At 35.4% G+C, this 23,107-nt stretch overlaps 1 protein-coding gene and 1 long non-coding RNA gene across 3 annotated transcripts in view; one reads left to right on the forward strand and one right to left on the reverse strand.

Annotated features, from left to right (window-relative positions):
* CFAP299 (cilia and flagella associated protein 299) overlaps positions 1-23,107 on the forward strand; it is a 649,304-nt gene that overhangs the window by 571,284 nt on the left and 54,913 nt on the right. The window lies entirely within an intron of this gene.
* LOC109026436 (uncharacterized) lies at positions 11,495-21,200 on the reverse strand. Of its 2 annotated transcripts, none has more exons than XR_008679154.2 (3): positions 21,146-21,200; positions 20,803-20,915; positions 11,495-11,614 (listed from the first exon to the last, which is right to left on the reverse strand). It is a non-coding gene; the product is annotated as an uncharacterized lncRNA (long non-coding RNA). The 2 variants fall into 2 exon arrangements; XR_002005468.3 differs by having other exon boundaries at positions 21,120-21,187.

The following is a 23,107-nucleotide window of genomic DNA, read 5'->3' on the forward strand; positions in this document are numbered from 1 at the left end:
ACAAAAAGCTATTAGAACCAATAAACAAATTCAATAAAGTTGCGTGATACAAAATCAACATATAAAAATCAGGAGCACTTTTATATACCAACAGTGAACAATCTAAAAAAGAAATAAAAAAGTAATCCCATTTACAATAGCCACAAATAAAAGAAAATACCTAGGAATTAATTTATCCAAATAAATGAAACATCTATACAATGAAAACCTATAAAAGACTGATGAAAGAAATTGCAGAGATCACAAAAAAGTGGAAAAATATTTTATGTTCATGATTGGAAGATAAATATTATTAAAATATCCATACTACCCAAAGCAATCTACAGAATCAATGCAATCCTTTTCAAAACACCAAAGCCATTCTTCACAGGAATAGAAAAATAATCCTAAAGTTTATATGGAATGACAAAAGACCCAGAATAGCCAAAGCTATCCTGAGTCAAAAGAACAAAACTAAAGAAATCACATTATCTGACTTCAAATTATGCCACAGAGCTGTAATAACTGAAAGAACATGGCACTGGCATAAAAACAAACATATAGACCAGTGAGACAGAATAGAGAACCCGGAGACAAATCCCCACACCTACAGGGAACTCATTTTCCACCATGGTGCCAAAAACATACACCAGGGAAAAGGCAGTCTGTTCAATAAATGGTGCTGGGAAAAGTAGATATCCATAACCAAAAAAGAAACTAGATTCTTATCTCTCACCATATACAAAAACCAAATCAAAATTGATTAAAAACTTAAATCTAAGGCCTCAAACTATGAAACTACTATGAGAAAACATTGGGGGAATCTCTCCAGGACATTGGTCTGGGCAAAAATTTCTTGAGTAATACCCCACAAGCACAGGCAACCAAAACAAAAATGGACAAGTGGGATCACATTAAGTTATAAAGTTTCTGCACGGCAAAGTAAACAATCAACAAAGTGAAGTATGAGTCAACATATGCAAATTAGTAAATGTGATGCACCATTTTCACACAATGAAGAATAAAAATTGTATGATTATCTCAGTAAATAAAAAAGGCATTTAATAAAAATCAATATATTTCAATGATATAAAAACTCTGAACAGATTAGGTATAGAAGGAATATATCTCAACATAATAAAGGCATGATATGACAAGCCCATAGCTAATATATTCAATGGCGAAAAACCGAAAGCTTTTCCTCCAAGATAAGTATTAAGACAAGGATGCTCACTCACAGCGCTTCTATTCAATATAGTACTGAAAATTCATGCCAGGGCTTTTGGACAAGATGAAGAAAGTAAAGGCTTCCAAATCAGAAGGGAAGAAGTATGACTATCTCTATTTGCAGATGACATAATCTTATATGTAGAAAATTCTAAAGATTCCATCGAGAAAATTAATGTTAGAGCAAATAAATGAAATCAATTCAGTAAAATCGGATCAAAAATCAACATATAAAAAACAGATGCATTATATCCACTAACAACAAACTATCTAAAGAAGAAATTCAAGAAAAAGCCCAATTTATAGTAGCATCAAAAATAAAATAAAATGCTTAGGAATGAATTTAACCAAAGATGTGAAAAAACTATACACTGAAAATTATGAAACATTGATGAAAGAAATTGAAGGCACAAGCAGATGAAGGCATCCTATGTTTATGGATTGAAAAAATAATATTATTAAAATGTTTATACTTCCTAAATAATCTACGGAATCATTGCAATATCCTAATTCCAATAATATTTTTCACAGATAGTAAACGAAATCCTAAAATTCATACAGAACTATGAAAAACCTCAAATACCCAAAGCAACCTTGAGCAAGAGGAGCAAAATTGTAGGCATTACACTGAGTGATTTCAAAATATAAAGCTTAGTAATCAGAACAGTATGATGCTAGCATAAAAACAGACATATAGACCAATGGAACAGAATAGAGAACACAGAAATATATACATATTTTTGATCAGTTGATCTTCAACAAATGTATCAAGAACACAATGTGGAAAGGATGGTCTCTTCAATAAATGATACTAGAAAAACTACATGAATACATGCAAAAAAAAAAAGAAATTGGACCCTTATCTTGCAATGTATATAAAAATAAACAAAATAGATTAAAGATGTAGACATAAAACCTGAAAATGTAGAACCGCTAGGAGATGACATAGGGAAAAAGCTTCTGTACATTGGTCTGGGCAACGATTTTTTAGATATGAACCAGCAAGCACAGGCAACAAAAGCAAAAATGACAAATGGAATTGCATCTAACAAAAGCTTCTGCATAGCAAAGGAAACAATCAGCAGAATAAAGACACAATCTATGAAATGGGAGAAAATATTTGCAAACCACACATCTGATAAGGGATTAATATCCAAAATATATAAGAAACACAAGCAACTCAGCAGCAAGAAAACAAATAACCCAATTTAAAAAAATGGTTGAAAGATCTAACCAAACGTTTCTCAAAAGAAGACGCACATATGGCCTACAGATATATGAAAAGGTGCCCAACCTCACTAATCATGAAAAATATGAAAATCAAAATCACAATAAAATATCACCTCACAATTGTTAGAATGGGCGTTATTAAAAAGACAAAAGATTTTTCTTTACAGGGATGTAAAAAAAAAGAGAATCTTTGTACATTATGAAGGCTAAACCTAGAGTCAGTTTCTTTGTTCCCCCCAGAGATGTTGTGAATTATTTATATGCTTATTAAATACCTCTGTGCTTAAACCAACTTCAGTAGACCACGTTGTCTACAATTAAGGATCCTAACCAGTACATCTAATAATTTGTGTGTTTATTTTATGTACCAGAATATAAGCATTCCAAGAGAAGTTAACCATTACTGCCAATTGCTGAAGTCCCAGTGTGAGGCACAGCTTAGCCCAGAGTAGGTAGATGCTAATACATAGTTATCGAATATCATAACATAAAGTTTTAAACAGGTTTACTCTTTTGTGCAATATTGGTGGGAATATGAATTGGTACAGCCATTATGAAAAATATTGTGGAGATTCCTTAAAAAATTTAAAAAATCTAACTACTATGTGATCCAACAATTCGACTTCTGCATATATATTTAAAAAAATGTAACCACTATCTTAAATATTTGAACTCCTATGTTCATTGCAGAATTATTCACAGTTTCTAAGGTACAGATATGTGTGTGAGTGTGTGTGTGTGAGAGAGATATATATAATGGAATATTATTCAGCCTTGAAAAAGAAGAAAACACTATTATTTTTGTGGATGATGTGGAGGACATAATGCTAAGTGAAATAAGCTAGACACAGGAAGAAAAATACTGTATGGTCCCACTTTATATGTGGAATCTAAAAAAATCTCACTCACAGAACCAGGAAGTAGAAGAGTGGTTGACATTCAGGGAGCTCAGGGGCAATGGAAATGGGGAAATACTGGTCAAATTGGACAAAGTTTCAGTTATGCAGGATGAATAAATTCTGGAGATTAAATGAACAGCAAAGTGAATAGTTAACAATACCCTATTATATACTTGAAATTTGCTCAGACAATAGCTCTTAAATGTTCTCACCACACACACACACACACACACACACACACTAGTAACTATGTGAAATGATGGCTATGTTAATTAGCCTGATTGTGGCGATCATTTCACGTGTATACATATATCAAAACATCACTCTGTAAATCTTAAATATATGCAATTTTTATTTGTCATTTATGCTTCAAAAACTAAAATGAGTTATTGCTTTGTTTCTTCAACTCATATTAATTTGAACCACTTTAAAGGCATTTGGGTGAAATACTTTGTAGAATTTGGTTAATCAACTTTTAGTAAATAAGCACAAGATTAGAAATATCAATAGGCTTGAAAAGTCAGGCTATTTGTTTTCTGAATATATGCCTTTACATTTTTTCACAAATACATGTTTTGTCTTCATTAGTTTACAGAAAATATACATATAATTTGAAGGATGCAGAGCTAGATAATGTTTGATGTTTTTCTATATTCAAATTCCTCTGACTACTCCCTCAATAAAAATGTGTACCAATGATAACTGTCCCAAAGAGATTTCAATCCCTCCTTCTGTCAAAGCTATATAGGATCAGCCCATTCATCTAAAGATTAAAATGAGCTACTTAGCTCATCTGGGAAGCAGCTGTGCAGAACTGTGGAAGGCAGTGGTAGGGAAAAACCACTATTAGATAAACAAAGCAACAGAAAGATGGTGAAAAGGGTAAAGGGATAAGAAATTAGAATTCATTCAAACAAAACTCACTCGGATGAATGAGGAGGAAGGTTTTTTCCCGCCAACTCAGTAAATGTTTAATCTGGAAAAGCATGCTTCCACATCTGGCTTATGTTTAATATTGTAAATATAACTTCTTTCATTTTTAATTTTATTTTTGATGTGAATTTTAGTTTATGAACAAAAGTAAAATAAAAATCAGTGGAGAGACATTGTATTTAATGTTACAAATATTAAATATTTCAAATAAAATATTCAGAATACAAAATAGTACATGCTGTCTTACATGTGCTTACCACAGTCTCTAATGAAAACTGAAAACATTAGAAATATTAGATATTTATACTGTATGAATTTGAATCATATATATGAAATAATATTTTAAAAATACCAAAATATCCAGAATGGTTATTTTGTAATACACATGTAATACACATAATTTTCAAAGTGGATACAATTTATTAAAAAGGAAAGTAAAAGGAAAAAAATGAGTAAACGGATTTGTTTACATTTATTTGTTTGAGGGCAGTATTGTAATGTTTTATAGGCAGGAATGAACTAGTTTCAAAGTGAATTAGTCCTCTATTTTCTGAGGGACTACTCTGAAAGAGCTTTCTACTCTTCAGATCAGACACACAAATTAACATGTGGCTTCTGTGGGCTTACTGGCCCTTCTTTTCAAGGCTTGAAAAAGTCAAATCATATGTAACACAAGTAAATCCACAAAAAGAAGATAAATGGAGTAAATTGGAAGTCTAATTACCTGGAGTGAGAAATAGACGAAATTGAATGATAGTTTTTCTCTGCTTCCATATGTAATAATAAAGGCAATGACTTACATTTTGTAGTTTATAACACATTTACACAAGCAAGCATTATGTCTATTTAATATATTCCTTCACTGACAGATTTTATTTCACCGAGTGATTATAACACAATGGCTCAAAATGTTATCTGTTATTCTAGAAGTGCTATAATAATGTATCTGCATTAAGGTGTGATTAATCAATCATACCTTGCTGCTATAATAATTTATTATAAGGGCTATATTAATGTATCTGATTAAGGTGTGATTAATCAATCATTTGAGGGAAGTACGGGAAAGACTGCTGTAAGAAAATAATTCAGTTTATCTTTGAAAAATGAGTAGGAATTCACCCAAGAGAAAAGTGAAGGGCACGGCATTACAAATATCAGCAGAAAAATGAAAAAGGCATGGCAAATTTTAGGAACAGTGAGAAGCTGCTACCTATTCAGTAATCTTAACCTTCTGGATATATTCTAGAACCAAGCTGAAATGGAATATAAGACACATAGAAAAACAGCAAGGTGTACTACTGGAAGTTCTTTATAGGGTATTCCAGAGCAGTTTTCATCATTGTACAAGAGATTAAACATTTCTAAAACGTTATGTTATGAAATTCAGTAATTATATATTAGGCATCTACTCTGAGCTAAGCTGTGCCTGGCATTGGGAATTCAGCAATTGACAGGAATGGTTAGCTTCTCTTGGAATGCTTATATTCTGATAGATAAAATAAACACACAAACTATTAGATGTACTGGTCTGGATCCTTTAATTGCAGACAACAGAGTCTATTGAAGCTGGTTTAAGCATGGAGGAATTTAATAAGCATATAAGTAGTTCACAACATCACTGGGAGGACCAAAGAAACAGATTCTAGGTTTAGCTTTCATAATGACTCTTAAAGCCATGCTGAAGAACTGAGGTGGCAAAAAAGCTGCAGCCTCTACCACAATCAGAAAACTGCATAATCAGGAAGCTCCTACCACTGTGGACAGCTCCAGAAACATGTTTCTGCAAGTCAGGAACCACAATATCAAGAACCTTCTGCCACACCTGCCATCTCTAGAGCTATGCCTTTTCTATATAATCTATTTGAGCACAGTTGTTTCCTTATGCCCTGTGTCTTTCCCCACATAACTTAGTTTCACATTGATTTCCCCTGTGAGAGCTTCTGATTAGAGAAAACTAAATTGAAACAGGGTATTTTGCTGACCTCTTCACGGGCCTCACAACAGGGGTGCCTCAGTTACTCAGCCTGCGGCACTCAACCCCTTGCAGGAGGGAGCATGCAGGTGAGTCGGTGCAGGAGCCAGGGCAAGTGCTTTTGGGCACTGGCAGGAGCAAACTCCATGTGGGGCCTCATGACAGTGTCCAGTGGGGTGCCCAGAACCCCTGAAGCCCCAGAGGGAGTGTTACAGTAAGGGCTCTTTTAGCTCTGCCGTCTGTGGATGGTTTAAGTGTTAACAGCTCAGTGGGCCCTCTTATATCCACACTCGTTGCTCGAGCTCTTGACCAGTGACCAAGAAAAATGAGGTCACATGAACAAATTAAAGGTGGTAAATGTGGGGGATTTTATTACCAATGAAAGTTGGTTTCAGCAGGATGGGGAGTTGAAAAGGGGATGGGGCAGGATGGCAATCCTCCCCCAAAGTCTGGCTATCCCCAGCCAGACTCCTCTCCAAAGCTACACCTTTAAGCTGTTTCTCTGAACTCAAGCTGCTTCTCTCTAACATCCAAACTTAGTCTCTAATATCCAGCTGCTTCTCCTTCCTCTGCCAGCTGAACCTGGGGTTTTTATGGGCACAGGATGTGGGAGGTGGGATGGGCTATGGGTGGTTTTGGAAAAGGCAACATTTAAGTAGGAAAACAGGGATGCAAGTTCTCATTTTGGGCCATGATATCAGGCTTTTCGGCTTGAGGGTGGGTCCCTAGCTGGGGACCCACCCTCTTCTTCCCAGAATTTTCCTGTCTCCCGTTGCTATCAAAATTACATGGGAAAACCCAGCTGTAAGATAATCTGAGAAAATTAGATTTTATCCTTCTACCTCTGTAATCCAGGAAGGCATACCATAAAGGAATTTGAGTGGGTATGGAGCAAAACAATCCATGGACTATGACAATAGTGATAAGTAAATTAAATGACTTAAACAATTTTTTAGGTAATTTCCAGGAAATAAAAGGAAGCCAATACTGAGAGTAAGCAGGCAGGAGCTACTTTAGACAAAATAATCAAGAACAGCTTCTCTAAAGAGGTAATATTTAGGCTGATTCCCAAAATATAAGGGCTTGCTAACTTCCAATGCAAAGAATAAGGAAAAGATTATTTTAGGTAAAGATCTCTATCATACAGCTAAATAGCAAGATGTCTGGAGCCAAACTGGATTTAACAGTCTCTGCCCCTTGCTTGATGATCTTGGGCAAGTTACTCAAACTCTCTCACACTTGTGTATAACATGAGCTTTATAATAACACCTATATGGAAGGCTACTGTGAAGATTTTATGAGATAATATATGTAGAACACTTAGAACAGTCACTGGCACATAGCATATGCAAGTAAAAATTCTTCTATTATCATGAACATTTCCGACTCTTAAATTTGAGTTATCTATGAGATGTAGCTAGATATGAGAGGTCTGTAGACACAAGCCTGAAAGTATTCAACATAAAGTTAGTGCTTAAATCCTTGGGAAAGAATGCAACCAACTAGAGTAGAAAAGAGATGAGATGTAATGTGAAAACAGCCAATTTTATATGTTGGGAAGAGGAAAAGAACCCAGAAAACTAATCTGAGAAGGAAGGTACAGCAGCATAAAAGGAAACGCAGAGCACAATCGTATCATGGGACTCAAGAGAGAAAAGTCTTTCAATAACAAAGAAGTGGCCACCTGTTGACTAACATGAGCATGAAAGGCAAGGACAGACCAAGTGAACTTGAGAGAGGTGCTTTTAAACTAGGCATGTCAGAGATTTCAGTCCTCCTAGGGAATAAAAGAGAATGTAGAAGTCTGACAAGAGCAGCCACAGATTGTACAGAAATACACGGTGGTAAAAAATGCAAACTCTGGCATCAGTCAGCCTGGGTTCAAATCCTGGCTCTGCTTCAGCTACATTGAGCAAGTTACCTGGCTTACTCTCTCTGCCTCATTTGTCCCACCAGTAAAATGGAGTTAATAATACCTGCCTCAAAGGGTTGTTGTGAGAACAGAATGAGCTCATAAATGCAAATTCACTGGAAATGTTTAAGAAGAGATGAACATTAAGAAATGCCCATTGTGTCTGGAAATAGGTGAAACATTGGTGACTTTATAAGAACAGTTTCAGTCAAGAGGTGGTGGTAATGGGTCAGAGAAAAACCCTATTGTAGTAGGTTGAAAGGTGACTTGGAGGTGGAGGAAAAATAGCATGAGTAGATAACTAAAAGTTTGACAAGAAAATAAATGACATAAAAGTGGAAGAAAGTGTGTGTGTGTGTGTGTGTGTGTGTGTGTGTGTGTGTGTGTCTGAGAGGGTGGAAGGGAACAGTAGTCTATAACGGAAATGTGATATGAGAACTAAGAAAGAAGTTTATAGGATAGGATGTGTAGGAGCACAAGGAAAGTGAAAGGCATTTACATAATTCTATCCAATAGCATTCTAAATCAACTCTTTTATGTTTCTTTCTTATTATTTTATATGTTTTGTAACTATACAAAGAATACAACAGAAATAATATTAACATAGCAATATTCTTGTCTGATTGTATATCTCATGTTTAAAGAACCTGGGAAAAATATCAGACATGCCAGCATGTGTTAAAGCAAATAATTTGTCAAGACTAAGATCTAATTTATCAGTTTAGTTTCTCAGTAACTGGATTAATACGTATCATCTAAATAAATCTGTTGCTAGGATGACTGTATTTTAATCTGTTGTAGGTAAAATATGTTCAATAAGAAAATTAAGAAGGGGTTGCTTCTTTCAAATAAAAGAGTGGAAAAGCCCTAGAAGAAAAGGCTAAAAGTAATAAGAAGCAAAGTTTGATAATTCAAATTTATATGGCAGTATTCTCTGGAAGAAAATACAATTTAGTAGGATTCAATAAATAGTTATTTTAAATAATAATAATAATAAACAAGGCTGGGATTTGAAATCAATCAAAATTTTTTTCTAATTAGACAAGTTTGTTGCCCTCTATGTCCTTTTGTTTCTGCATTTTATAAAAATAAATAATAATATATACCTTAGTTTGTTATTTTGAGGATCAATATGGTATTGCATAAAAACCAACCCACAGTAGATGCTTAGTATTTTAAAGCACTGCTAATCATTTTACTAAGTAACTACCATTTAGTCATGAAGTCAATTAAAAAGGGTTTGCAATAAAAAAGCTAGGAAGATGAGTAAAAAAGGAATTTTTACAGCATAACTCATCACCATAGTAAACAATGGTATACAGAGAGCAATGAGAGCAATGTTGCCTGTTGAGGCTGGACTCTCCCTAAGTGCATGAAGCAAGGTGCACAGGCGTTATGGAGGGCAAAAAAAATATACCTATCACAATCTAAGATGTAATTTTAGTTACAGAATCTATTCCTGTAGCATATGACTAGAACATGCATGTGCACATACACTTATTACATATTAAGCTATTTTAATTTTCAAAATCCATTACTGTATCAACAGGATTATTTTTCTAGCAGCTCCCAGGATCTGCTAGAAACATCTTCTTTGGGCAGATCATCCAAGAAGCAGTGCAGTTATACAATGGGTGTCTTTTGAAACATTCTGGCTCCTTCTGTGGGTAAAACTGAGCATAAGTTATTTTCTCTCATGTCATCCAAAGTAGCAAACATTATTTTAAAAATATATTTGCTGTTACTTTGCCACTTTTAAGATGCTTCGTGACCCTTAGGAATTGCCACAGGTATATAAGAGCCTGTTTTATTTACTTGTAGTTTTAAAACCAGCCACAATTGGGTCTCCATGCCAATGTTTCTTCTTATTCCACTGTCTAGAATAACAGATTTCCAGACTACATATTTAATCATTATTGATGCTTTATCCTTTGGCCCCAATCACTGCCAGCAATTGGTTCAATCCCTTCATTTCTTTCATATATGGTTACCTACTTTAGTTTTGAATATGACTAGAGACTTATTAAGCCTAAAATTTCCAAACAGAACTCTAAATTAAATCTCTTAAAGTTTTAGAACAGTTTTCATTTTTCCTTCTCAAGGATTAACAGCTGAGTTTTTCCCCGTCCTCCTAACTCAGCCAACTAACTCTTGACTTAGGCTAAAGTTTGTTTCTCTCTCCGTCCTCTGATCTTGCCATTCCTAAAATTATATACTTTTGTGTGTATATATTTATATGGCATTGTGAAAAACAGTTCAGCCTTCAAGAGTGGCACTTTCAAATAACAAAACTGTGATATTTTCCAGCTGGGTCAGGTGCCTTCCTCTTTCTCACTGAAGGATGTTCTGAAGTTACATTTCTTCTATGAGAAAAATCTGAACATTTTTCCTATTAATTAATAGGTAGAATGTATAATTAAGAGCCCTTTCCTTGTCTGGGTCCAGGATGAAAATACAGTCTATCCTGAATATCTATAAGTTAACAGCAAATTTGTGGCACAGAATGGCTCCTGTTTCTTTATATCATTATTTTATCCATATATATGGATTATTATTTTATCCATATATATGGATATATATGGATAAAATATATATTATATATTTTATAAATATATGAAATATACTTTATATAAATATATAATATGTAAGTATATATGGATATATATCCATATGTATGGATACAAATATATATTTTATCCGTATGTATCTGGATTATTATTTTATCCATATATATGTTATATATATATATATATATATACACACACATATGTATACACACACACACACACTTTGGTGACTCCCTAGTTGGGGCTATAGTATATCATCAATCTTTGGTAAAGAAGGGATAGTTGGTTTGCTAACCACATAAGAAATTGTTTCAAGATAACATCATTTTTTTATAAATGCAGACTTCTTCAGGCAACTTTTAAAGACTTTGATAAACTATTTTTTACCTCCAATTGGTTTTATAACTGTTCCAATCAGAGAATAAATTATCTTTACAGAATAAAATATATAGGACATTATGTTAGTGTTTTATTGAGTCTTGTACATATATATCTATACAAACAAATCATAAGTAAATTTCCATTACTGTTGTGCTGCAAAGAAATTGAGACTATTGACATATTTTAGTATAATTTCTTATAAAGTGTTACTATATAACCAAGAAATTATAATTTGCTAGATTCTTAGAAATCTTCAATCAAAGTAAGCCTTGTAAATGGATTTACTGGCAAAAACCTAGATCTTTGGTGAGATAATGTTGAAAACTTTCCTACCTTTTTGGATAGGGAGACTATGGAGTGTTACAAAGCATCTTTTATTTTGATGACTGTTGCTGCACTTGGCCACTCTGACCTCAGAAGTTGAATCACATGTCTGCCTGGAAATGAGCTGTTGTTCTTACCCATATCATTAGATGGTCTCAGGAGAGATTTTTCCTGTTGGCTCAAAAAGAGCCTAAAATTCCAGATAAATTGGGGAAGGAAAAAGGGAAAGGTTTACATCTATTTATTATCAAGAAAAACAAATTTCTAGTTCTTTCTCAGTTACATAAAAGAAAATTGAAATCTGAAACAAATTTTAATATTATTTTTGCTATAATATTATTTTGTTCTAATTATAAAGACAACCTCTATTGAAGACAATCCAGAAAGGGAAAAAAACTATAAAAACATTAAAGTCACCCATAATTTTACCACCGTAAGATATTACTATTATTATTTGGATTTTTGTCCTACTAGTATTCCTTTATTTAGGGAGATATATATTGGCAATATGAAAATTCATATCAATATAAGTACAAATACAGATATAGATAAATACATAGATGATAATATTTTTTTCAAAACTTGAATTATTCTTTCAACTGCTATAAGAAAGTCCTTCCAAGATATATCTGAGAGGTAGCTAGCTCTCAGTCTATTCAATGGAACACATTAATTAATATTGATTAGCTGTAACATATGCAGTAATGTAACATGTAGTCTCTCAAGAGGCTTTTATTATTTCCCTCATTTACATAGGGATTCATAGAAAAATAAAGTTAAAGTCATGCTTGGTCAGGAGCATAGAGAAGAGTTTTCTAAACTTCCTCAAGACATATGCACTTAATAGAAAATATATAATTTTTTATTTGAGGACACACTTTAATGACATAAAGTCATTTTGAAATAATTCTTATAATGTTCCTGTGTGTGTTAGACCCTATATAGAGCAATAAATATGAAGTGCAATTAGCTGATTATCTAAGGATTTAAATAGAAGGTTTTCCAGTTGTGAGTGTATTATTTTTGGAAATGTTACATGCATAGCCCTCTGCCAGGTGTGATGTTCAGTGTTAATGGGATTAATCCTCACATTAACTGTATTAGAGGGATTAACATTTTTGGTCTGGAGAACACTGGATTAAAGCAGTGCTTCCTTAAAATGGTTCCAGAGCCAAATCAGATTGGGAATAGTTTCAACTCTTCTTAGAAACTGGGAGTGCATATGAGCAAGTCAATGAGTGAGGCTTCCTGCAGTAGAAATACCTACCTCTCTCCACCCCAGGTCCTAGTCAGATTGGCAGTTGGGAACCTTTTGCTTGGGTTCTGTGGGGAACCCTTTTTAATGAGGCCTAAATTAGATAATCTCAACTTTTTTTCATATCCCAGCAAAAGGAATGTTCTTTTCCTCTTTATTTTTTTTTCAAAGGACATTTCCTTGGGACTTGACTTTTTTCTTGATTAATATGGTAAGATCTGGAGGGACTGATATTAGAGTTAGGGCCTAAAAAAAGAGACAAGGAAGATGTTCAGCATGTTTCTTATAGGCTGTAGGTCAACCAGCTTCAAGGAAGACAATCCTTGGTGTTTTCTCATGGTTCAGCCTAGCTTTGAAGAGAATGCAATGGGATTTGGAACAAAAGCCTTACAATTTAAAATGATGTATATTTACATATTAGTGAGAAGAGTGGAACCTTCCAATGTTTGGTCAAACTGGTATTTCTTCTCCAGGAAACCCTGAGATGTATGTCATAAGCAGCAAACATGTGTCCTAAGTCTTTGTCACAGGCAAGAAAATGCACATGCTTAATATGACAGAAAAAATTATAATTTAGAATATGAATAAAACGTGGTTTTACACCATGGTAAGCTTACGTGCAAATATCCAGCCTTATGGTACTTAAAAGTATGTGTGAAATATGGATGAAATTTTATGTGAGTAAATTTTGTAATGAAAACATAATTCAAATTCTTATAAGTTAAAATAGAACAATTTTTAAGATATAACACTTCACTCCCTATCCTTTTTAGGTTGAAGGGCCTCATTTATTGAATTTGGAAAAAACTGGAAAAGCTTAGTTAAATTAATAAAATGAATACTCTTCTGTTGCAATTAAAAATCTATGCTTTACTTTACAGTCAAATATTATCATTTCAACCATTTGACCACTCCAGTCCATCAAGTTAATGGTCAATATGTTTGAATCTGGTCCACTTAGTTAGTGATAGAAGACCAGAAACACATCCAGCTGTTAGACTACGCTTACTAGTGAGTTTGACCATAAACATGGACTGTCTTCTGATTCCTTTTCCTCAACTGAGACTACAGGGCTGATTTCCATTGTGCCTTTTAATCATTAAAATATATTGTAATCAGGAAATTGATTTTTTTTTAAAAAAGACTAGAATTCTCAAGACTTGCATATGCACAGCAGTAATATTCTTAGTGCTTGTATTAGTCAGTTTTCACACTGATATAAAGAACTGCCCAAGACAGGGTAATTTATAAAGGAAGGGTGTTTAATTGACTCACAGTTCCACAGGGTTGGGGAGGCCTCAGGAAACTTACAAACTTGGTGGAAGGGGAAGCAAACATGTCCTTCTTCACATGGCAGCAGTAAGAAGAAGTGCAGAGCAAAGGGGAAAAAGCCACTTATAAAATCATCAGATCTCGTGAGAACTCATTATCACAAGAACAGCATGGGGATAACTGCCCCCATGATTTAATTACCTCCCACTGGGCTCCTCCCATGACGTGGGGATTATGGGAAGTACAATTCAAGATGATATTTGGGTGGGGGCACAGCCAAATCACATCATTTCACCCTTGGCCCCTTCCAAATCTCATGTTCTCACATTTCAAAACACAATCATGCCTTTCCAATAGTCCCTGAAAGTCTTAGCACATTCTAGCATTAAACCAAATGTCCAAGTCCAAAGTCTCATCTGAGATAAGGCAAGGCCCTTCCACCTATGAGCTTGTAAAATCAAAAGCAAGTTAGTTACTTCCTAGATACAATGGGGGTACAGGCATTAGTTAAATATACCTGTTCCATATGGAAGAAATTAGCCAAAATGAAGGGGCTATAGGCCCCATGCAAGCCCAAAATCCAACAGGGCAATCATTAAAATTTAAAGTTCCAAAATGATCTCCTTTGACTCCATGTCTCACACCCATGTCATGCCGATGGAAGAGGTAGGCTCCCACAGCCTTAGGCAGATCCACCCCTGTGGCTTTGCAGGGTACAGCCCCGCTCCTGGCTGCTTTCATGGGTTAGCATTGAGTGTCTGCAGTTTTTCCAGGTGCATGGTGCAAGCTGCCAGTGAATCTACGATTCTGGGGCCTGGAGGATGGTGGCCCTCTTCTCACAGCTCCACTAGGCAGTGCCCTTATGTGTGGGAATTTCAACTCCACATGTGTCTTCCACATTGTCCTAGCAGTTGTTCCCCTTGAGGGCTGGGCCCTGCAGCAGTCTTCTGCCTGGCCATCCAGGTATTTCAATATGTCCTCTAAAATCTAGTTGGACATTCCCAAACCTCAGTTCTTGTCTTCTGCACACCTGCAGGACCATCACCGTGTGGAAGCCACCAAGGGTTGGGGCTTGTACCTTCTGTGGCAATGGCCCAGGCTGTACCTTGACCCCTTTTAGCCATGGCTGGAACTGAATAAGCTGGGACGCAGAGCACCATGTCTCAAGGCTCCATAGAGCAGGGGATCCTGGGCCTTATCCACAAGGCCATTTTTCCCTCCTAGTCCTTCAGAACTGTGATGGGAGGGGCTGCAGTGAAGGTCTCTGACATGCCCTGGAGACATTTTCCCCATTGTCTTGGTAATTAACATTTGGCTCTTCATTACTTATGTAAATTTCTACAGCTGGCTTGAATTTCTCTCCAAAAAATGGGCTTTTCTTTACTATCACATTGTCAGGCTACAAATTTTTCAAACTGTCATGCTCTGCTTCCTCTTGAACACTTTGCTGCTTAGAAATTTCTTCCGCCAGATACCCTAAATCATTTCCCTCAAGTTCAAAGTCCCACAGACCTCTAGGGCAGGGTCAAAATGCTACTAGTCTCTTTGCTAAAGCATAACAATAGTCACCTTTGCTTCAGTTCCCAACAAGTTTCTCATCTTCATCTGCATCTGAGACCAACTCAGCCTAGACTTCATTGTCCATATCACTATCAGCATTTTGGTCAAAACCATTCAACAAGTCTCCAGGAAGTTCCAAACTTTCCACATTTTCCTGTCGTCTTCTGAGCCCTCCAAACTGTTCCAACCTTTGCATGTCACATAGTTCCAAAGTCACTTCCACATTTTTGGATATCTTTATAGCAGCACCCCACTCCCCGTACCAATTTACTATATTAGTCCATTCTCACACTGTTATAAAGAACTTCCTGAGACTGGGTGATTTATAAAGGATAGGGGTTTAGTTGATTGACAGTTCTGCAGGGCTGAGGAGGCCTCAGGAAACTTACAATCATGGCAGAAGGGGAAGCACGCACATCCTTCTTCACATGGCAGCAGGAAGGAGAATTGCAGAGCGAAGGAGGAAAAGCCCTTTATAAAACCATTAAGTCTTGTGAGAACTCACTTACTATCACAAGAACAGCATGGGGGTAACTGCCCCATGATGCAATTACCTCCCATCTGGTCCCTCTCACAACACATGGGGATTATGGGAACTACAACTCAAGGTGAGATTTGGATTGGGATACAGCCAAACTGTATCAGTTCTCAAAAGAAATTTCCTGACAGTGTTTTTATTATGAATCTCCCTTACCCGGAATGGTATGGAAAAAAACATTGAGTTCACCAAGAGCAACCTGCCAGAAAGCTTAAGGGCCTCCATCACATTCCCTTCTTTGGATGGAAGAACAGTTCTGTTAGTTTCACATTGGCTTTGCATGCAGAGTTTCACTGTGGCAAAGGGCTCGTCCATAACATTTTTCATCATTCTTTTCAACCTGAGATTAACAAGCGAGTGCAAAGTGATTTCAGACTTTGCTCAGGGAACCTGAAGTGTCTTGTTCATAGGTGTCTGAATTTTTCAACTCTCAAAAATTCTTCTACTGATATCCCAATGGTCCAAAACATTTAGTAAGTTAGAGCGTGTCTAATGCACTGTGGTGTTGGAGTTGACACTGCATCTGTATACGATAACAACTTGACTTCAGGTAGTGCATAAATCCTGTGGGTTACATATATCAGAGCTGTAAAAATAGCCACAGAATACAAAGTCTGTAACACTTAATTTATTTTGCTGATTGGATGTCCCATAGAGTTTAAACTTTAAACATATTTTTTTCTTACTTTGTTTTGTTCGTCCCCATTCTTTAACAGTTTGAGAATATTGATTTAGCATGACATTCCTACCTCCTTAAGTAACAAAGTTTGGAAAAAATTAGTGGAGAAGTCTTCCAAAATACAGTTGCTCACATACCAGAATTTTACTCTTACATACTCTGATTTGGTGATGTACCTGCCCGTACACATTAGTGTCACCAGAAAACATTTCCTTCACTCTGTTTCTCATTATATCTCCAGATCAAAATGTTCTTTAGACATAAGTGTGCAAACCAAATTGCCTTATTGGTATTGGTGAACCACACCTCAGGTAATACTGCTAAGTTCATTCAATTGTTAATAGATATAAATATTTGCTAAAGCAGATTACAAGATTGTTAATGTTAAAGTGAGTGCAAATGCTCATTTCTCTCATCACCACCTTACTGTTGTGCTTGATGAATACCTAAAACAAAACTCTGGATTTAATCCAAATGTTTGAAAATACATGTTAAACACACACACCTACACGCAAGCACACACACACACACACACACACACACACACACACACACACATTCTGCCTTAGTTCTACCTGTTTTGAACTCTCAGATAATGAGAGACACATGTTTACTTTAAATGCTAAGATTTTGCCTCCAAACCTGTGGAAAGTCTCTAGCATAGGTAAAGCTTCATGCTATACATACATAGTTTTGTAAATTCTCACAATTCTCCCCAAGTTTACAAAAGCAAAACCTGTAATCACTTACTTAAACATCTATAGTTGTGGTTGTGAATTTGAATTCAGATCTGTATTACCAATTGCCTTTTTTTTTTCTACTACTTAACTATGAACAATTAACTAAATTTGGTTCAATGGTCACCAAACTTCATTGACTGTCTGGGGTGGTGCATTATTGTAGTAAAGGGGAGTTTAGTCTTTTCCAGAAGAGTTTATTCAGAGATCTTTTACAAGACTTAGTTTCTAGCTTTGGCACTAAATTAAAATTTGTAATTTAATTATAATGACAATGTAAATAATAAACTCATAATTATTCTAAGCAGATATGAGAAATAAAACTATTATCTTATGATTATAAAAATACATATTAATAACATATAATTTGAGTCCCAACATTTTTTAAACTATAAATATGATATGCAATGAATGCCTTATAGTTAAGTGATCAAAAGAAATTTCCTGACATTGTTTTTACTGTGAATCTTTCTAATATTTTCTAAACTTTCCTTTAAGAAAGTTTTCTTCTACATTTTTTCATTCCAAGGAAGTTTTCTTCATAATGACTTCCTTTTATAAACTTTAAATGGGATAAGAATTTATGGAAATTTTTAAACTCTTCTCCTTTACAAATGGAGGTATTTCAATATTTCAAAATTATAAATAAAATATGTGATTTTAAAAAGAACAAATAGTTAATGTAAAATACAGAAAGCAGCATGCTTTAGACTATCAAATTGCAGTATTTTTCTGAAACAAGCTTGCAACAAAAACATTTTTAATGGTTAAATTTAGCCAAATAACTAAATTTTTTGAAAACTACAAATGGAATTCAAACAACTTATAATTAACTGATGATGTTTTTAATAACTATTGCTTGAATTAACTCATGCTTTAAAAATCCGCACATTGAAATTTATATCTAAATTCAATACGCAAGGAAAAGGTTTAGAACAGCTGAATATATGTCTGATTCCAAAAAGTCCTGTTAGCCTAGCAAGTTAGCACACCAAAGTTCACATCTAAACTTTACCCCAGAATTGACAGTTTATTTGATATAAATGATTAACTTTATGAAAACTAGTTATTGTCAACAGTGCTGGTGAGGTTACAGAGAAAAGGGAACATTTATACACTTTTGGCAGGAGTTTAAATTAGTTCAACCGTTGTGGAAAAGAGTGTGGTGATCCCTCAAAATGCTAAAAACAGAACTACCATTTGACCCAGCAGCCTCATTACTGGGTATATATGTAAAGGAATATAAATCGTTCTGTCATAAAGACACATGCATGAATGTGTTCATTGTTCACAATAGCAAAGACATGGATTTAACCTAAATGTCTATCAACCACAGACTGAATAAAGAAATTGTGGTACATATATACCATGGAATACTATGTAGCCATAAAAAAGAAAAAGATCTTGTCCTTTGCAGGAACATGGATAGAGCTGGAAACCGTCATTCCTAGCAAACTAATGCAGGAACAGAAAAGCAAATACTGTTTGTTCTAACTTATAAATGGGAGCTAAATGATGAGAACACATGGTCACAAAGAGGACAACAATAGGCACTAGGGGCTACCTGAGGGTAGAGGGTGGGAGCAGAAAAAAATGACTATTTAGTACTAAGCTTAGTACCTGTATGACAATCTGTACAACAAACTCCCGTGACATTTACCTATATACCAAACCTGCACATGTACCCTGAACTTAAAATAAAAGTTAAAAAAAAATTATTGTCATCATTGACTACTCTAAAAACAGAATAGTCTTGGAAGTATGAACTCAGGGTTCTCTACAAGATTTTTGCTTTCCTCTGCAGTTCTCAGTATACACTATTGGAAATGCTTCCAAATAAAAAAAGCAACTTGGATAATTTAATAAACATTCAATAACATGTTATCTTACTAATTTTTTTCTAATCTTTGGCTCTCAGTCTCTCAACTCATCACAAACTTACCATTTTATTCTTTAAATAAGTACTTATATTTTAATGTATGCAGAGCCTTTGCAATTGTGCACTTCCAAGTATTTAAATAAAATAAAACATAAGTTGTTTGTTCCTTTCTATGTTCCTATGTCCCTGGGCTGTTCCTTTATTTCAAAGTTTTACATTTTTTTGCTTGGTTGTTTTTTTTATTTTTTCTTGGACCATTTTATCTTCTTTTCTATATTGTAATCATTATTTTTTCTACCCATTTTTACCTTTTGTCACTCATGCCCTCCTCCCATTCTATTCAACCAAACTCACATTTGAAGATATTATTCTGACATAAATATAAATCAGCTTACAAGAATTTTCACATCAAATATACAAGTAAATGTGTTTATTTTAAAAAGAACGAGCATCAAAATCTTTTCTGCTTCAAGTTTAGTATTAACATAGAATTTTGATAGACTTGGAACCAGGTATCCACTCCAAATGAGATATTTTTATGCCATTATTTGTCTGTATGCCAAAAGAAAATTCAAACTGAGTGCATTCATCATTCAAATTGATGTCAGGCTTAGAGTGTTAAGAAAAAATCTGGCTGGAATAAGATTCTAGTCAATACCATAAATCTCATTATGACTTTCATGTCACACTGAAGTACATCACATTGACCTCAAAAGCCATACCACACATCAGAGAAAGGAAATCAGAATCACTTCTGTCAGCATCAGCACAATGCCATAAGAAGCACTTCTTGAAGGGAAAATAATTTATAAAAAAAGGAAAAGGCACTTGTTTTACATTCAAGAAATCTGGGTTCATTTACTTAATATTTTTTCATGCCATGCAAAAAATGGTTTAGTTTTTGACACTATAACAGACTTAGAACTGAGTTTCAAAAGCAAAATTTGTCTGAAATTGCCTCAAAATAAAAAAAAATACATGTACTGTATTCTACTTTTATTTGAGGAAAGCTCAAATAAAAAGTGACCTCTGGGCACTAAATCACTATTATTTAATACCTTCTTTCTTTTAGAGACAAAATATTAAGCATTTGATCCTCTAAATAAAATGTTCTACTTATTGAGAAAGTTGACTATTTTGTGGGTCTTTCAAGCAACCTATCAGAGGAAAATGAACAAAATAATAATTACATGCTAGTGCCTAATAGAAAGCTAGGTGCAATGAAAAATGAAAAAGAAATGTAAGATATAGTGCCTCTTCAAGATCTTAAATTACCTCCACTGGCAAAATTAACATTTCGGCTGCAGCTACAGAATAGTTAGCCATCAACTTATTATTATACCCCTGCCTCCCACACATTACAGCAGGAGAATAGACAAGGAGTCCAGGGGTAGAATGAGCGAGAAAGGTTCGTCACTATTCTGCATGGCCTAAGAGAGACCTTGGAGAACACCTCACCATATCAATGAGTCATCCGTCGAAAGAGCCACTTGGTGCAGCTGGGCAACAGTGCCCTTGGAGGACATAGGCTTGGCCACCTCTGGGCCACTGTCTCCCTCATTGTGTGAGGACTGCAAAAGGGGTAGGGTGTTAACAGACAGAGCAGAGCTGCAGTCGGACCACAGACAAGGGAGAGGTGACACACTGGCCCACCCGTATGGCTCAAGCCCAAGGGTCAGTGGTTAACCCAGAGCCCTGAACCCAGAGTTCTGTGTCTGATATGTCAGAATCACCCCAAATCAAGTTTCAGCCCCATTCTGGCAGCACTAACTCACATGATCCCATAAAAGAAATACTGTACTAGTCAATAGGAGTGATCCACTGGCCAGGCTACCCTCCTGAAATGTGGGCACACTCCCAATGACGAGGAAGAACCCAGAGGCCTGAGTCTGGAGCTCCTAGAGTCTTGTTGTGGACCTCACAAACAGGAGTGCGGAATAGAGGGGAAGCCAACACTCTAAAGAGAAGAAAGAGGGACCAGCCATAACAGAGGTCTTGGTCCACTCTGATTCCCCACCCAAACAGCACTGCCTACCCTAGTCCCCTCCACCATTATATACCACTGTAAGAATAATGAGAAATTTTTTATAAAGTCACCTCCAAAACATAGGGCCCCCTGAAATGTAAATTTTTCCTCCCTGGATCTGAGGACATTACTGTCAGAAAGAAGGAACTGGAGCAAGAATTTAAAAGATAGTAAGGTTCCAGATAAAAAGAAAATAGTATTTGACAGTGAGTGAGAGAGAAAAGTTGGGAGGCAGCAAGGGAGCCATCCTAACTGACAAAGAAGAAAATAAATATATTATATGGGAGAAGTAGGAAAAATACTAGCACTTCAAGTCACTACATGAAGGTGGGCTGAGGAATTGTGAATATTCTGGAATGGCTTATGCATTTTTGGTTCCAACTTCTGTTTAATATATCTTAACATACAATACTATGAAACCTGAATAGCTAAGGAACACATTGCTCACACTTCATTGCAGCTAGGATTCCGGCTGAGACGTAGGTTTCCCTCCTTTAGTTTGGAAGAGTGTTTAAGGAGAGAGAAGCAGGTGCTAAGCATCCAGTTCGGTGGTGTGAACTATGGCATTGTAGAGGCAGCTTCATAGTTAGGCAAGAGGCTTCGCGATTTTGGCAGAGACTGAGTGGTTTTGAAACTACAGTTACAGAAGGGATTTCCCTAATTTGGCATGCAGTTTCTTTTTTCTTTGGTCAGTACATTTTGAAGTATAATCTACATACAATGAAATTTCTATATTTTAAAGTGTACAATTCATGAGCTTTGGCAAATGTGTACAGTAATCTACACACCGCCACAATTAAGATATAGAATGTTCTCTTCACCCCCTAAAGTATGCCTTTTGGCCCTTTGTATTTCATCCTCAACCCCCACACTGGCCCCATTGATCCACTTTTTTAGTACTGTAGAGTGACTTTTTCTTGAATATCACTTAACTGGAACTGATCAGTCTGTACTGTTTTTTGGCTATGGCTTCTTTCCCATAGACTAATGCTTTTGAGAGTCGTCCATGCGTTCTATTTATCAGTAGTTTATTCCTTTTGCTTGCTGAGTACTATTCCACTATAAAGATATGCCACAATTTGTTCATTCATTCACCAGTCTATGGACATTTGAATTCTTCATAGTCTGTGTCTAATATTAATAAAGTGGGTATGAACACACACGTCTGTGTAGACAAAGGTTTTTATTTTTCTTGGTTAAATATCTATTAGTAGGATTATTGGATATGATAAGCACATGTTGAATGTTATTAGAAACTGCCAAAGATTTTGTTAACACTTTTCATTCTTACTAGTAATATATGAGTTCCTTTTATTCCACATCCTAGTCAACTTTGGTATTATAGGTCACTTTAATTTTAGCTATTCTGGTGTGTGTGTAGTATCAGATTTCTTAACCTCAGCACTATAGACATTTGGGGCCAGATAATTTTTGTCCTGTGCATTGTAGGATATTTAGCAATATCCCTATCCTCTGCCCTCTAGATGTCAGTTAGCATCCCTCCAGTTATAACAACCCAAACTGTATTCAGACATTGAAAAAAGGCTCCTGGAGGAAAACGCCTCCCCATATTGAGAACCACTAATGTAGTGCTACATCATTGTGGTTTTAATTTACATTTCTCTAATGATGAATGACAGTGAACATCTTTGCATGAGCTTATATATAGGACCCTGCAGGTTATTTATTTCCTCAGTGGAGCTTTGATAGTTTGTATCTTTCAAGAAAATCATCCGT

Source organism: Gorilla gorilla, chromosome 3 (assembly GCF_029281585.2).
Source record: "Gorilla gorilla gorilla isolate KB3781 chromosome 3, NHGRI_mGorGor1-v2.1_pri, whole genome shotgun sequence".
Lineage (NCBI taxonomy): Eukaryota > Metazoa > Chordata > Mammalia > Primates > Hominidae > Gorilla > Gorilla gorilla.